General features: G+C 40.0%; 1 protein-coding gene across 10 annotated transcripts in view; it reads right to left on the minus strand.

Moving 5' to 3' along the window:
• The window catches only part of LOC105493586 (dopamine receptor D2), a 239,580-nt gene that overhangs the window by 186,689 nt on the left and 37,295 nt on the right, over positions 1 to 15,596 (minus strand). The window contains exon 1 of one of the 10 annotated variants that reach the window (XM_071075594.1): positions 1,582 to 1,654. The exons of the other annotated variants lie outside the window; for them this stretch is intronic. The gene's annotated coding sequence lies outside the window, so the exon portion shown is untranslated. Of the gene's footprint in view, positions 1 to 1,581; positions 1,655 to 15,596 lie in introns of those variants that run through there. 10 annotated transcript variants of the gene reach the window in all.

Here is a 15,596-nt window from a genome sequence, read left to right on the forward strand (position 1 = left end):
TAACAGCTTTATTAAAGTATAATATGGTGTACCTTTTCTTTTTCTTTTTCTTTTTTTTTTTTTTTTTTCATTGAGACGGTGTCTCACTCTGATGCCCAGGCTGGAGCACAGTGGCACGATCTCAGCTCACTGCAATCTCCACCTCCTGGGTTCAAGCGATCCTCTCGCCTCAGCCCCCCAAGTAACTAGGACTACAGGCCTACAGGCGTGTGCCACCATGCCAAGCTAGTTTTTGTAATTTTAGTAGAGTCAGTGTTTCACCATGCTGGCCACGCTGGCCTCAAACTCCTGACCTCAAGTGATCCACCCACTTTGGCTTCCCAAAGTGCTGGGATTACAGGCATGAGCCACTGCACCCAACCTCAGTGTACCTATTTAAAGCGTACAATGTTATGAGTTTCAACATATGTGTGCACCAGTAAAGCCATCACCACAGTCAAGACAACAAACATCTTCATCATACCTAAAATATCCTGTGCCCCTTTGTAATCCATCCCTACCTCTACTCCCATCCTCAAAACACCACTGATGTGCTTTCTGTCACTATAGATTAATTTGTATTTTGTAGAATTTTTTTATGAATGGAATTATACAGCACCTACTCTGCATCAATAATTTGTTCCTTGTTATTACGAAGCATCATTCCATTATATGGATATGTCACAATTTGCTTATCCATTCACCTGGCAATGGCCATTTGGGTTGTTTGCAATATTTGGCAGCCACAAATAAAGTTGCCATGAACCTGTGTAAGAGGGTATAAAAGCAGGCCAATATTTGACTATGGTTTGCCCAGGGCAGGGATCATCTCTCCTTGACAATTCTATTCATGATGACTCTAAAGCTTTCTGTTTTATAAGACTTTAGGGTTTAAGATGTTTAACCTTCATGGCCCTGTTAGGTATTCAGGTAGGTGATGTAGGTTTTAGGCACAATGGCAGGAAAGAGAACACGCTGATCACCTGCTACGTCCAGGCACTGCACTCAGTGTTGTGGGGTCAGAAGGGATATATGACATGCCCTGAAGGATCTTGCATTTTAACACTTTGCAGATGAGGGCACTGAAGCCCTAAGCAGCTGGGAACCTTGTCCAGGGACACTCAAGTGAGAAGTGCTAGCTAAGAAGCAGAACCCAGGTAGTCAATCTTCCTGTCCAATGAGTCCTCCACACACATGCTGTGTGTGGGTCCCATCTGAACTGGATCATGACCGAGAGACAAAAAGGAGGACAGGGAGGGAGCAAAGTAAAGAACAAGTATGCAAAGTTATATCCTACCCGATGACCCTCCTTCCCTGACACACGCCAGCCAGAGCTCCAGCAGACATCCCCTGCATCTCTGGCTCCATTTCCAACCTGGCTCATAACTTCCTACTCTTGTCCCTTTTCCTTCACCTGTGGCTAGACTGTTATCTGTGAGGAGAAAATGATGAAGAGTCTTTCCCACATGAGGAAACGGGTTCTGAGCCTTTCGAGCTGATCCAGGGCTCCCCTTTCTTGAGTTATTTTGTAGAGACAATTGCTAAACACCTCCCAGAATCAAATTTCTGTTTTAGAAGGAATCCCTGTCTTACTGTACCCACCATATTGTGGCGGGTCTTGCAGGTGGCCAAGTCAGGAGAGAATTCCATGATCATTGGCTCTTGTCCCCAGCCTCCATGGGTAGGTACAGCTGGGAATAGAAAAGGGACACAGATTAAGAAGCCTCAGGCCCTGCTTCGGGGGCAATCAGTGTGGTAAGAATACAAGACCCCCACACGTATATCGGTGCTTCATTTCTTTTAATGGCATTAGTATATTTTATTGTACAGATATGCCACATTTTGTTTATCCATTCATCAGCTGATGGACATTTGAAATGATTCCACTTTTTAGTTATTACGAATAATGCTGCTATGAATATTTACATTTTGGTGTGCAGAGGAGTGCATATGACAGAGACAATAAGCTCATCTTACAGCTTTGCAACAGGCATAACAAGGCTGACAGGCAGCTAGAGGGACTGGAGAGTTTGGTGGGCTCAGTCTCGGAAGACCGCCTGGAGGAGGCAACTTTTGAACCACTCTTAAAAACTTTATTTTAATACAGGGAGAAGAGGGGCCAGGGTGAGGTGGGCTAATGGGTAGGAGGTGAAAGACAAAAAGAAGGTATTCTAGGCAGGCTGAGAAATACAGACTTCCCTTTCAGAAGCTTGGGTATGGATTGGACTATCAGGTAGATCAAGGAAGAAGAACAAGAACTAATCTTTGATGAGTAGACTTTGTGCTTCAGGTATGATTCCCACATGAGCCTCATTAGCTCATTAACCTTATTCTAAAATGAAGCTTTCTATGGAAAGAGCTCAGGATCTAAAGTCAAACAGCCCTAATTCCCCCACTTAGTGCTTATGTGATTTTAACCTGAGTCTCAGTTTATTTGTACATAAAATGGAGAATATAGCGACCATCCTCTACTCCATGCCATGCCATGGTACATAGTGCCAATGCACATCTAAAACACAGAAGCAATGCCAGAACAAAGGACCCTCCCACAAACCACTCAGGGCTGTCTCCAGCATGCACCTTCCTCCGGCTCTGTTCTGTTCTGAGTGTTTTCAAGAGGAGCCTTTAGGAAGAGCCCTCTCTGAAACCCTGAGTCTGCCCAGGAGAACCTGGCAGGCACCAAAAACACACGATCTGCTCAAGGGAAATAGATGGATCCCACTTAGCAGAAGAGCTCCTTAGCCAAACCACAGGAAAGCCTTGGCCACAGATCTTGCAGCGACTTCTCTAGGCTTGGGCAGGGGAAAGTGGTCTGCTTTTCAGGGCTGAAACACAGCCTGCAGCACCCCCGGGCACGAGCTGTCTGGAAAGGCTGGCGCCCCACCAGGCACTCCAGACACGGCCCTTAAGCCTGAGCATGCTGGGGCCTGGGAGCCTCAGGGCACAGCATTTCCAGTCTCTGGCTGTAATCACAGCTAATTGAATGTCTGCTGATGCCAAAATTGGCTCCTGATTGAATTCAGAACTTTTGTTTAATTAATTATCATCCACCTGAGCACTGCTGCTTCCCTCAGACCAGGTGGTTAACTGTTTCCTCTCTTCTGAGACTCTTGTCTTCCCCCTGAGCCCTGACACTTGTACTAAAGGGTTCATCTGCTTCCGGGGAGACGCCTCACTCCGGTTGCAAAGAGCATGAGGCAAAATGTCAAGGAGTCAAGAAAGTGGGGCCGGGCGCGGTGGCTCAAGCCTGTAATCCCAGCACTTTGGGAGGCCAAGATGGGCGGATCACGAGGTCAGGAGATCAAGACCATCCTGGCTAACACGTTGAAACCCCGTCTCTACTAAAAAAAATACAAAAAACTAGCCGGGCGACGTGGCGGGTGCCTGTAGTCCCAGCTACTCGGGAGGCTGAGGCAGGAGAATGGCGTGAACCTGGGAGGCGGAGCTTGCAGTGAGCTGAGATCCGGCCACTGCACTCCAGCCTGGGCGACAGAGCCAGACTCCGTCTCAAAAAAAAAAAAAAAAAAAAAAAAAAAAAAGTGGAAAGGCACCCAGAATGAGAGAAAACATTTGCAAATCTGATAAAGGTCTAGTATCCGAGTACATAAAAAACGCTTACATCTCAGCAATTTTTAAAACCCCAAATAAAAAACAAGCAAAAACAGCAAATAGACATTAATATATGTCTTCTTTCAAAAAAAAATTTTATTTTTTTGAGATGGCATCTTGCTCTGTCGCCCAAGTTGGAGTGCAGTGGCACGACCTCGTCTCGCTGCAACCTCTGTCTCCTAGGTTTCAGCAATTCTCCTGCCTTAGCCTCCTGAGTAGCTGGGACTACAGGCATGCGCCACCATGCCCAGCTACTTTTTTGTATTTTTAATAGAGACGGGGTTTCACCGTGTTAGCCAGGATGGTCTTGATCTCCTGACCTCATGATCCACCCACCTCGGCCTCCCAAAGTGCTGGGATTACAGGCGTGAATTACTTTTAACTTTGCAAAAAGATCATTGTCTCTGTTGTATTTGGGGATTTTTAAGTTTTTCATTTATATTGAGAAGATTCATTCATATTAATATGATGGCAGTGGTGGTGAACTTTATAATGTAATTCACAGGCATCAGCACGCTGGCGAATTTTTAACAACCAGCTTTCCAGAAAACAAAATGTCGGCATATGTAAGTTTATTATCGATTTTATTGATAAAAAGAATGTGCTGCACACAATTTACAAATAATATACAATCCTCTTTATTATAATTTTAGTGTAGCCAATTGATTCTCACAGACTGCTTTTATTGATTTTTGCCAAACTTTTGTGTCCATAGCCAATCTCTGATTGCAGTTGAGTTAGTATATTTCTCATGAATAAGATGGAAGTAAAGCAATGAGGATAGATCTTAGATTTCAGTTGTTTGTCAACAACATGAAAAATTTTATTGCTGAATTAGGTAATAGTTTTCAGATACCAGAGACTATTTTCACTATTTTTGTGCCATTCACAATGTAACAGCTATAGACATAATGCTTTTTATTTTATTTTATTTATTTTTTTTTTTTTGAGACAGAGCCTCCCACTGTCGCTGAGGCTGGAGTGCAGTAGTGCAATCTTGGCTGACTGCAATCTCTGCCTCCCAGGTTCAAGCGATTCTCCTGCCTCATCCTCCCAAGTAGCTGGGATTACAGCCACCTACCACCACGCCCAGCTAATTTTTTGTATTTTTAGTAGAGGCGGGGCTTCACTATGTTGGCCAGGCTGGTCTCAAACTCCTGACCTCAGGTGATCCACCCAAAGTACTAGGCCTCCCAAAGTGCTAGGATTACAGGCATGAGCCACCGCGCCCTGCTGACATAATGCATTTTTAAGTTTAATCGCCATCACTAACATTTTCTCCATCATTTTCTTAAGTCTAGACAATCATCCTGAAAAAGGAACAAGCCTTAATTTGTAGTGTTTTTGCTCATGTTTCTATAAATACTCCCACTGTGGCCAATTTCCTGCCATTAACATGACATCACTAAACACAGAGTTGAGATGAAGTATTCAGTAGAAATCATAATACAGAATTTCCACCATATAATCCAATATATACTAATAACCTCAAGAGCATAGAGAATGGTAAAATGCAGTAAAATAATTAGGAAGTGATGAGCTTTTAGGATTTACTACTTTTGCCTTTGATATAATTCATTTCATTGTAAGCATATATAATTTGATTGTTAACAATTGCTGTGTTTAATAGCCAGTTCGGAGAATGTCTGGTATGAGCCGGCTTCAGCACATCACTACGGTTTACAGAATATAGAAATGGAATTGCGAGAGTTAGAGATGGGATGCACAGGACTCAAGGTCTGGGTGTGGTCATCGATAAGACCCTGGGCTGTCTCCCTTTAGAGAGAAGGTGAGTCCTTCGTTTTGTACATGGGATACTTACAAAATGGTAACAGGATATTTTTTTGACAGGAAGAGGTCAGTGAAAATATGAGAAGAATATACATAAATCTTGGGTAGCCACAATAGTGGATCCATTTATAGGTGTGTATTGGCTTTGGCTACTCTTTATACAAATACCCTTCCCACTTGGGGTGTAAGTCGGAAGTCTACCTGGGTGGCAGGACCCTCATGTCCACTTTAAAAGCCAAAAGAAGCCTCTGTCCCCTCAGTCTGCCCTTGGTCCTATGGTCAGAATGCGCCGTCTGGGTTTGGCCAATCAGAACTCACTTGTGTTGTGAATTTGCAGAGAGTGAGACAAAGGCTCAAAGACAGAAATTACTGGTGGCAGCAGTAGTGGTGACAGAATGGAGAGGGAGTGGTGGTGGCCACAGTCCCAGCAGTGAAAGAGTCAGTGGTCACAAAAAATTCGACCGCTCCTGAGGCATGAGCTTTGTTGGGTCTTTGGCACCTGTTTCCACTGGCTCCTGCAAGATTGTGGAACCAAGGTACCAAGCCTTTTCATCCACCCTGTCAATTACCAGATATTTTTCCAGTACTATTTATTTTCTGCTTAAGTTAGCCAGAACCCACTTCTGTTTATTGCAACCATAAGCCCTGACTGATATAGAAACCTAGCGTGTATGTGGGGGTGGGGGAATTGCTGGATTGAAGGGAATGTGCATTTTTTACTTTTATTCACATTGTGAAATTAGGTACCAAAAAAGCCTTTACCAAGTTATAATCCTACCAAAGTGTAGGAGAGCACCCCTTCTAAAACTGAGCGTGATCAACCCTGTAACTCTTTGCCAAATTAAAAAGCAAAAGTGACATGTCATTTGGATTTGGATTTCCCTGATTATTACTGAGGCTCAACATCACTTCATACATTTTTTGTTCATGGTACTTGTATTCTCTTTATTATCTAAGTATGCCCTTCGTCATTGTTTCTCAGGTTATTTGATTTCTATTGTTTGATTTATAGTAGCTATGTCCTTTGTCTGTCAGATACAGTCAGCCTTCCATATTCATGGGTTCCACATCCATGAATTCAACCTACTTCAGATCAAAAACATTTCAGAAGATAATGCATTTGTACTGAACGTGCACAGCTTTTTTCTCCCTTGTCATTATTCCCTAAACCATGCAGTCTAACAGCTATTTACATACCATTTACATCGTATTAGGTATTAGAAGTAATCTAGAGATGATTTAAAGTATACTGGAGGATGTACATAGGTTATATGCAAATACTGCCCCATTTTATATCAGGGACTTTAGCATCCATGGATTTTGGTATCCTTGGGAGGTCCTGGAACCAGTCCCTCAAGATACTAAGGGATGACTGCATATTGAAAATATTTTCTCCCAGTCTCTTATTTTTGATGTTTTTGTCATACTCAATAGTTTGAATGTTCCCATAGTTAAGCTATTGATCTTTTCTTGCTTTGGTTTTTTCGTTTTGTTTTTGGTTACTGGTTTTGTATCTTTCATAGCAGAACCCTTCCTTTGCCAACTTTTTTTTTGTGTGTTACAGAGTCTGAATTCAGGCGTCAGGGGTTCAAATCTTGACGCTGCCTTTTGCTGGCTCCAGGATTGTTCATCGGCAAAACAGAGACAATGATAATGTGTAAAGCACTAGGCACTTTGCCTGGCATTTAGTGATCAATATTTTGTATATTATTCTTACTGTTACTCAATATGTTTAATCCCTCTGGAATGCATTTTTATGGGTGGCATTAGATAAAGGGTTACATTTGTTTCTTAAGGCTGCTATAACAAATATCACAAACTGGATGAATTAAACAACACAAATTTATTGCCTCACAGTTCTGGAAGCTAGAAGTCTAAAATTAAGGTATCAGCAGAGCTGTGCTCCTTCTGAGACCCTGAGCAGAATTCTTCCTTGCATCTTCCTAGATGGCCACCAATCCTTGGTTTCCTTGGCTTGCAGCTGTATCTCCAATATATGCCTGTTATCACATGTCATGTTTTCTGTGTCTCTGTCATCACATGGTGGTTTTCCTCTTTCTTTTCATTTATTTTATTTATTTATTTATTTATTTATTTATTTATTTATTGAGACGAAGACTTGCTCTATTGCCCAGGCTAGGTGCAGTGGAGCGATATCAGCTCACTGCAAGCTCCACCTCCCGGGTTCAGGCCATTCTCCTGCCTCAGCCTCCGGAGTAGCTGGGACTACAGGCGCCCGCCACCCATGCCCGGCTAATTTTTTGTATTTTTAGTAGGGACTGGGTTTCACTGTGTTAGCCAGGATGGTCTTGATCGCCTGACCTCGTGATCTGCCCGCCTCGGCTTCCCAAAGTGCTGGGATTACAGGCGTGGGCCACCATGCCCGGCCTGTTTTCCTCTTCTTAAAAGAACACCAAGAATACTAGATCTGGGCTCAAATCACTGTATCACTCAGGGTTCTCCAGAGAAATAGAACAATAGTATATTGGTATATAATAATATATATAAAAAGAGGGAAGTTATATTTTATATAATATATACGTGTGTGTGTATGTGTGTGTGTATAATATGATATTTTCATTCATCATATTATACAAAGAGAGAGAAATATTATAGAGAGAAAGAAAGAGAAAGGAATTGGCTTAAGCAATTGTGGGGTCTGGTAAGTCCAAAATCTAGCAGACTGGAAATTCAGGTAAGAGCTGCTGTTGCAGTTCTAAGTCCAAAATCTGTAGACATATTGGCAGCTGAAAACTCAGGGGGGATTTCTCTGTTACACTCTTGAGGCAGAATTCCTTCTTTTCTAGAAAAATCTCAGTGTTTGCTCTTAAAACCTTCAACTGATTGGATGAGACCCACCCACATTATGGACAGCAAACTGTTACACTTAAAGTCAACTGATTGCAGTGTTAATCACACCTACAAAATACCTTCACAGCAACACCTACACTAGTGTTTGAATAACTAACTGGGTAACAAAGCCTAACCAAGTTGACACACAAAATTAACCATCACAGTCACATTCATAGGTATCAGGTTCATATCTTTTTAAATATGTACAGGTAGATTTCTTTTAAATTCAACCCATTACAGGGGTCCACATTAATTTTATTTTCAAACCGACAACTAGTTATCCCAGAAATGGATATTGAAAAGTTGTTCCTACAGACTTGAAATGCTTACTCATGTCCATGAACTAAATATCTATGTACATCTCCTTCTCAGATCTATATTCTAGTCTAATAATCTATTTTCCTCATGCCAATGCTATACTGTTTTATTTCCTATATCTCTATTGTATGTTTTAATAAGTTAATCTCTTTCTCTTTTTCAAAATTTTCTGTCTATTCTTTCATATTTTTTCTTCCAGATTAATTTGAGAATCAGTTTGTTTAGTCGTGTAAATATTTCCCACTGGAGGACTTCTATTTAAACGTACCATTTCTCTACTTTATAAAATCCTACAAATATGAAAGTAAAGCAGAAGAAAAACATGTGTAAACACATCTAGATAATATAGAAAGGAGTCAATAGTAGACTAGAAATTTTAGAACTGTTTTGAAGATGGAAGGTATGAGAAGAGAAGCAGTGACTAATTAAGCAGAGTAGGGAAAACACAGCCTTGTTGCCTGAAGAGGCAACTGTGAGATGTGAAGGTTTCCCTGGAGATGTGGTAAGGGTGGGACAGAAGACTCAGAAGTAAAAGGCGGTGCAGTAGGTGGAGGTGTGGAGCTGCAAAGGGGTTGCAAGTTTCATCCTCTATTCCAACCCTGGGGATACCTCAAAAGTAAATGGAAAAGTACAGATTTGAAGAACCTAAGTAAAGACTGTGAGGAACACTAGCGAGACAGAGGGTGGTTCTGATCTGAGGGTGGGGAGGAAAGAGCGACTCAGAGCAGAAAAGCACCAGGCACCACTGTTGGGGGAGGGTCTCTGAGCTGTGTTTGGCCCCAAACTGCCTTGGGTGGATCAGGGCTCCCATCAGCCCCTACAGGATAGAAAAAACAACAGCTCCAGAGGGCACCACAGAAGGAGCGGGAGAAGTGCCAAGGGAGCAACTGAAACTGAGCCAAAAAGCAGAAGACAGCAGGTGCGGGACACCAGCAAGCCCCTGGAGCTCTCTCCTCCCCACACTCCTCCACATCATTGGGCTTGCCAGTTAGGACCAAGGCAGACACAGTCCTCAGAACACAATAGTGCTCGGAATTCTCCCCTTGCCCCAGCAAGCAGGGTCCCCATTAAGCAGTTAGCAAAGGCTGGAGGGCAAGCAGAGGTGTGAGCACCTCTCATGGCCACACTCCTTTTTTTTTTTTTCTTTTTGAGACGGAGTCTTGATCTGTCGCCCAGGCTGGAGTGCAGTGGCGCGATCTCGGCTCACCGCAACGTAAGCCTTCCGGGTTCACGCCATTCTCCTGCCTCAGCCTCCCGAGTAGCTGGGACTACAGGCGCCGCCACCACGCCCGGCTAATTTTTTGTATTTTTAGTAGAGACGAGGTTTCACCGTGTTAGCCAGGATGGTCTCGATCTCCTGACCTCGTGATCGGCCCGCCTCGGCCTCCCAAAGTGCTGGGATTACAGGCGTGAGCCACTGCGCCCGGCCCACTCTCGCTTCTTAAAGGCCACAGGAGTAGCACATGCTGTGTCCTAGGTTTGGGCCTCCTTCCCAGTAACTATTTAAGCCAAAAAGCTGATAACTCGCCCCCAGGGGAAAATGAACCCCCAAGCAAAAACCACCAGACATCTGAGAAACATCACCGTTAGAAAGAAAACAAACTGTACAACCTATAGAAGATAAATTAGAACTAATGAAACCACACAGATTAATAATTTTAAAAAAGCATAATAAATAAAGAAAAGGAAAGATAATGGTAACATAAAGCAGTTATAAAAAAGAACCAAACAGAAACATTGGATGCCAAACATTTAATGATTGAAATAAAAAATCTAGTAAATGACATAAATAATAATAATGGATTCTGCTGGGATTAGTGAGCCAGATGACCAGGTTGATGGACTCTCCTGGGAGGCACTGAGAAAAAACAAAGAGTTGGAAAATATAACAGAATTAGAAGCTGTGAAGGATAAAATAAAAGTGTCTTCATCTGTGTAATAGGAAGTTTTGAAGAAAAAAAATGAAGAGAGAGAAGTGTAAAAGAAAAAAATAACCAAGGGTTTTCTAGTATTAAAGAAAGATGAAAGACTTCAGACTGAAAGAGTTTATGGAATGTCTAATAAGATAAATATGATTTAAAACCTTGATACTTTATAAGGAAATTTAAAAACACAAAGTCAAAATTCTAAAAACTGCTAAAGAAGAAGAGATGATTACCCATGAAGGAATAAGAATGTGATTGATATCTAACTTCTGTTCAACAATGACAGTAGAGGCAAAAAGACAGGTACATAATATTTTTAAAGTACTAAAGAATTTCAAGCCTCAAATCTATATTCAAAAAAATTAAATGAGAGGATGTCATAAAAATAATCTTAGGCATAAAAGGCCTAAGGAAGTTAACACAGAAAATTCTCTTCTAAAATATTCTCAGAGAATGTATCCCAGTCAGAAGAGAAATAAATCCATGAGACTACTATGAGATAAAAAGGAAACAAGTGTGGATACCTAACATAGAAAAGTTAATTCATGTATAAAACAGTAGAGAGAGAGGGCGAGGGAGAGAGAGTATCCAAAACATTCATAACTACCTTGAAATAAAATCTGGGTCAACACCAACATGACTAGTGGGCAGTGAACAAACAAATGGAGGCTGCAAAGAGACACCAATGGAAAGTGAGAGTATTATTTTGTTATAGAGAATGATACAAATGCTCTTGAGAATTGATGAGAAAAATAAACATAAATATGATTTTTAAAGTTAAATGTAACTACCCAGTATAGAGAATGGAATTCAAACTTTTCGAGCCCTCAGAAGAAAATTCTATTCAATGAAAGATGAGAAAGGAAAAAGGGAGGGGAAAGTAAAAGATATTTAAATATAAATTAGAAATAAGATGTCTGAAATAAGTCCTAATATATGATTAATTACATAATTTGTTTTATGGAATGAATCGTGTCTCCCCAAAAAGATTTGTTAACGTTCTAATCCTCAGTGCCTCCTATTGTAACGTCATTTGGAATAGGGTTGTTGCAGATGTCCTTAGTTACATTAAGAAGAAGTCATGCTGGAGTAGGGTGAGCCCATAATCTAAGAGGACTGGTGTCCTTATAGGAAGAGGAAAATGCCATATGAAGAGAGAGAGACACACAGGAGATGTCATGTTGCAATGAGGGCAGAGATTGGAACTGTGCAGCTGCATGCCAAGGAACACCAAAGATTGCAGCAAACCGCTGGAAGCTAGGAAAAAGCAAAGAAGAATTCCCCTAAATATTTCAGTGGGAGCATAGCCCTGCCAACACCTTATTTCAGATTTCTACCGTCCAGAACTATGAGGCAATAAGCTGCTGCTGTTTTAAACTACTCCTCACTGTGAACTATTTTGTCATGGCAGCCTTAGGAAACTAACGCAATTTACAAACAGATTAAGCTCACTAATCAAAAGACAGGCACTTGCAAATTGGGGTTTTGTTTTGTTTTGTTTTTTGAAGCAATATCTAGCAATAGGTTTTCTGAAAGGAATATTTCTAAAACAAAAGATGACAGAGAGGTCACAAATAAAATGATAGAAAAGGAATATGATGCAATTTTGAACCAAATAAAACTGGGGAGCAAATTTAATGTCAAACAATAGAAGACAATATGATCAGAAAGAGATAACAATTGTGAACATATATCTGCTTAAAAACATAGCTTCAATGTACAAAATGCAACAACCAGCAGAACTAAAGAGAGAACCATATAACAATTATAGTTAGACACGTTTTTTGTAGTCATCTGAGAAACTGGTGGGATACGCAGACAAAAAAATAAGCAATTATAGAGGAGATCTGAATAGTATGATTCATAAACTTGAAATACTAATTATATGAGAACTTTACAACCATCAATAAGAAAAGAGAACATTTTTGAGCACACATAAAATATTCAAAAACTTTAACATTTACCAGATCACAAAAGGAGCCTCAATACATTCTCCCCAAATCATCATCATTCACATTGTTATCTTAACACAATGGAATAGAATTATAAATTATGAATAAAATAACTTTAAAGTTTTGTACTTCTGTTGAGTAGTAACATAATAATGTTTGGGTTGATAGGAAAGAATAAAAGAAATTATAAAATACTTGGAACCAAATGATAATGGGGGAAAATACATGCCAGAATTTCAGAGACACAGCAAAAGCAGACTTAAGAATGAAATTTATGGTTCTCAGTACATTCACTAGGGGAAAAAAAGGCTGTTGAAAACAAATGAACTAAGGTTTTAACTGAAAAGCTCAGAGAAAGAATAGTTGACTGAACACAAAAAGTAAGAAAGAAAATAAAGATAAAGGCAGAATTCAATAAAAGAGTGACTATAGCAGCAGCAGCAACTACAAAATCGATAAGAATAATTAAAACAAAAGCTGAACCTTTGAAGTGATTGCCAGGCTGTACCGACGTGCGGCAAAAGCTGATCAGAAAGAAGAAGCAAAAATATAAAATTCAAAAGGAAAAAATCTCCAGATACCAAAGAGATTAAAATAATTATAAAAAATAACTATTCACTTATGAAATGAAAACTAAGACAAAATAGATATATTTATAGAAAAACATAAAATTTAAAATGAGCCCAAGAAAAATCAGAAGCCGGGCGTGGTGGCTCACGCCTGTAATCCCAGCACTTTGGGAGGCCGAGGCGGGCGGATCACAAGGTCAGGAGATCGAGACCACGGTGAAACCCCGTCTCTACTAAAAATACAAAAAATTAGCCGGGCGCGGTTGTGGGCGCCTGTAGTCCCAGCTACTCAGGAGGCTGAGCCAGGAGAATGGCGTGAACCTGGGAGGCGGAGCTTGCAGTGAGCCGAGATCGCGCCACTGCACTCCAGCCTGGGCGACAGAGCGAGACTCCGTCTCAAAAAAAATAAAAATAAAAATAAAAATAAAAATAAAAATAAAAATCAGAAATTTGAACCAATCAATAACAAAATATTGAAATGGTTAAATACAACAGAGAAGACACCCCTACCCCATCTCTAAGCAAAATAATAATAATAATATTTTTTAAAATTGATCCTAGGCTAGGTGGGTTTACAAATGATATTTCAAAAAACAAGTATTCCTCTCTGGAAAATTTGTTCCAGAAAGTAAGAAAAAAAATAAAAGCTGCACAACTCATTCTATTAGATTAATTCTAAAACCTAATAAGAATAGAGGAGGGGGAAAAGCAATAGTTCTTTTTTACTTACAGATCCAAAAGAGAATACAAGCAAACTGAATTCAACAGCACATTTAAAAAAATCATGATTAAATAACGTTTATTGCAGTTATCTTGAGGTAATTTAAAAACAGAAATCTGTTAATATAAGCCATACACTAGACCAAGGGAGAAAAATCAAATGATTTCTCAATAGATTCAGAAAAAATATTTTATAGAAATTTCACATATATATAATAAAAACCCTTAGTAAAATAGGAATTCCATTAAGTTAGTAGAGGAACTATGCCCAAAATATACAGTAAGCATCCCACTAAATAGATAAGATCAGAAATAACACAAAAGATGTCTACTATTACCATTTCTGGATATCCTGCCTAATCCTGTATAAAACTAATAATAATAACAACAGCAATAAGAGTTTTTAAGAATTGAAAGGGAAATGGTAACGTTTCTATCGTTTTCAAGTTATCTGCTCATGTATGAGAAATCTCAATAGATCTAAAGACAAACTGAAAGCTCTATTAAGTGTTCAACAAGGGAGCTAGATACAAAATCAGTCTACATAAGGCTAGGCATGGTGGCTCCCACCTGTAATCCCAGCACTTTGGGAAGCCAAGGCAGGAAGATTGCTTGATGCCAAGAGTTCAAGACCGGCCTGGGCAACATAGCAAGATTTCATCTCTGCAAAAACTTTTTAAAAAATAAATCAATCTACAAAAATCGATAGCATTTTTACAGACTTACAAACACTGAAACACAGAAAATAAGACATTATTCACAATAGCAACAAAACCTCTAACATCTAGGAAACAAGTTAATAAAGAATGCACATTCTTCTAAGGAGAGAGCTTTAGAACTTTAGAACTCTACTAAAGCTTTTAAACTTGTTTAAAATAATGAAGAAAATGAGTAAAAGTAAAGGTAGAGCTCTAATTTTTCCCAAACTAATCTATCAAATCTACACAATTCCAAACAAAATACTAGCTGAAATTTTCAGGAACTTAATAAAACAATCCTTAACAATTTGTTTAGAAAACTAAAGATGCCAACTTGCAAATATCAATTAAGAGTAACTAGCACACAATAATAAAACACAATGTAAAATTCCTGGGATTCAACAAATAAAAACTCAACTGACTTACAAGATGATAACTGGGTGGCTGAGACGCATTAAAAAAGACCTGAATAAATGGAGACATAGAAACATAGTACTTGCCCAAATGTGGAGTAGTTCAATATTACAAAGATGTCAATTTTCCCTGAGTAAATGTATAAATTCAGTACAATTCCAACTAAATTGGCTCTGCTTAACACACACACACACACACACACACACACACACCTTTTTTAGCAGGGGGTTGGGGGAGATCAAAAAAGCAACAAAATCCTGTCCAAGGCTGACTAGATGGGTAGAATCTATTTCAACATGTATCTCTTCTCTGGGAAAAGAAATCTCCTTATATTGCCTACAAAAATGCCCTGAGGATAATAAAAGGCACCAGATCCCTCTCTGCAAACCACAAATACTCTGCAGCCACCTGTGGATATAGACGTCTGACCCTCATCCTAGGCTGCTCTAAGAACAGAGTGAAGGTGGCAAGGAATAGAACAGTGACTCTGTTTGGCTTATTCAGAAAGGCAGGAATAGATTAGTCCTCTTTCCAGACGGCCAGATTGCAGAGGGTCCATTCTCTACTCTGGAGCAACCCAGCTACCCCTGCATTCCTGGAAAATAAAATCTCAGACCAAGAGAAGCGCCCCGGAGGGTATCACACTGTGCTGAATAACTACTCCAAGGAAGAGAAGAAACCTCTCCGGCCCTGAGCAAAATTAGAAAGAGGAGAAAACTCAGCTTCACTTTGCCTTCCAGTACCTTAGCTTCCTTCCTGCTCTTCTTG

Source organism: Macaca nemestrina, chromosome 12, assembly GCF_043159975.1.
Source record: "Macaca nemestrina isolate mMacNem1 chromosome 12, mMacNem.hap1, whole genome shotgun sequence".
Taxonomy (NCBI): Eukaryota; Metazoa; Chordata; class Mammalia; order Primates; family Cercopithecidae; genus Macaca; species Macaca nemestrina.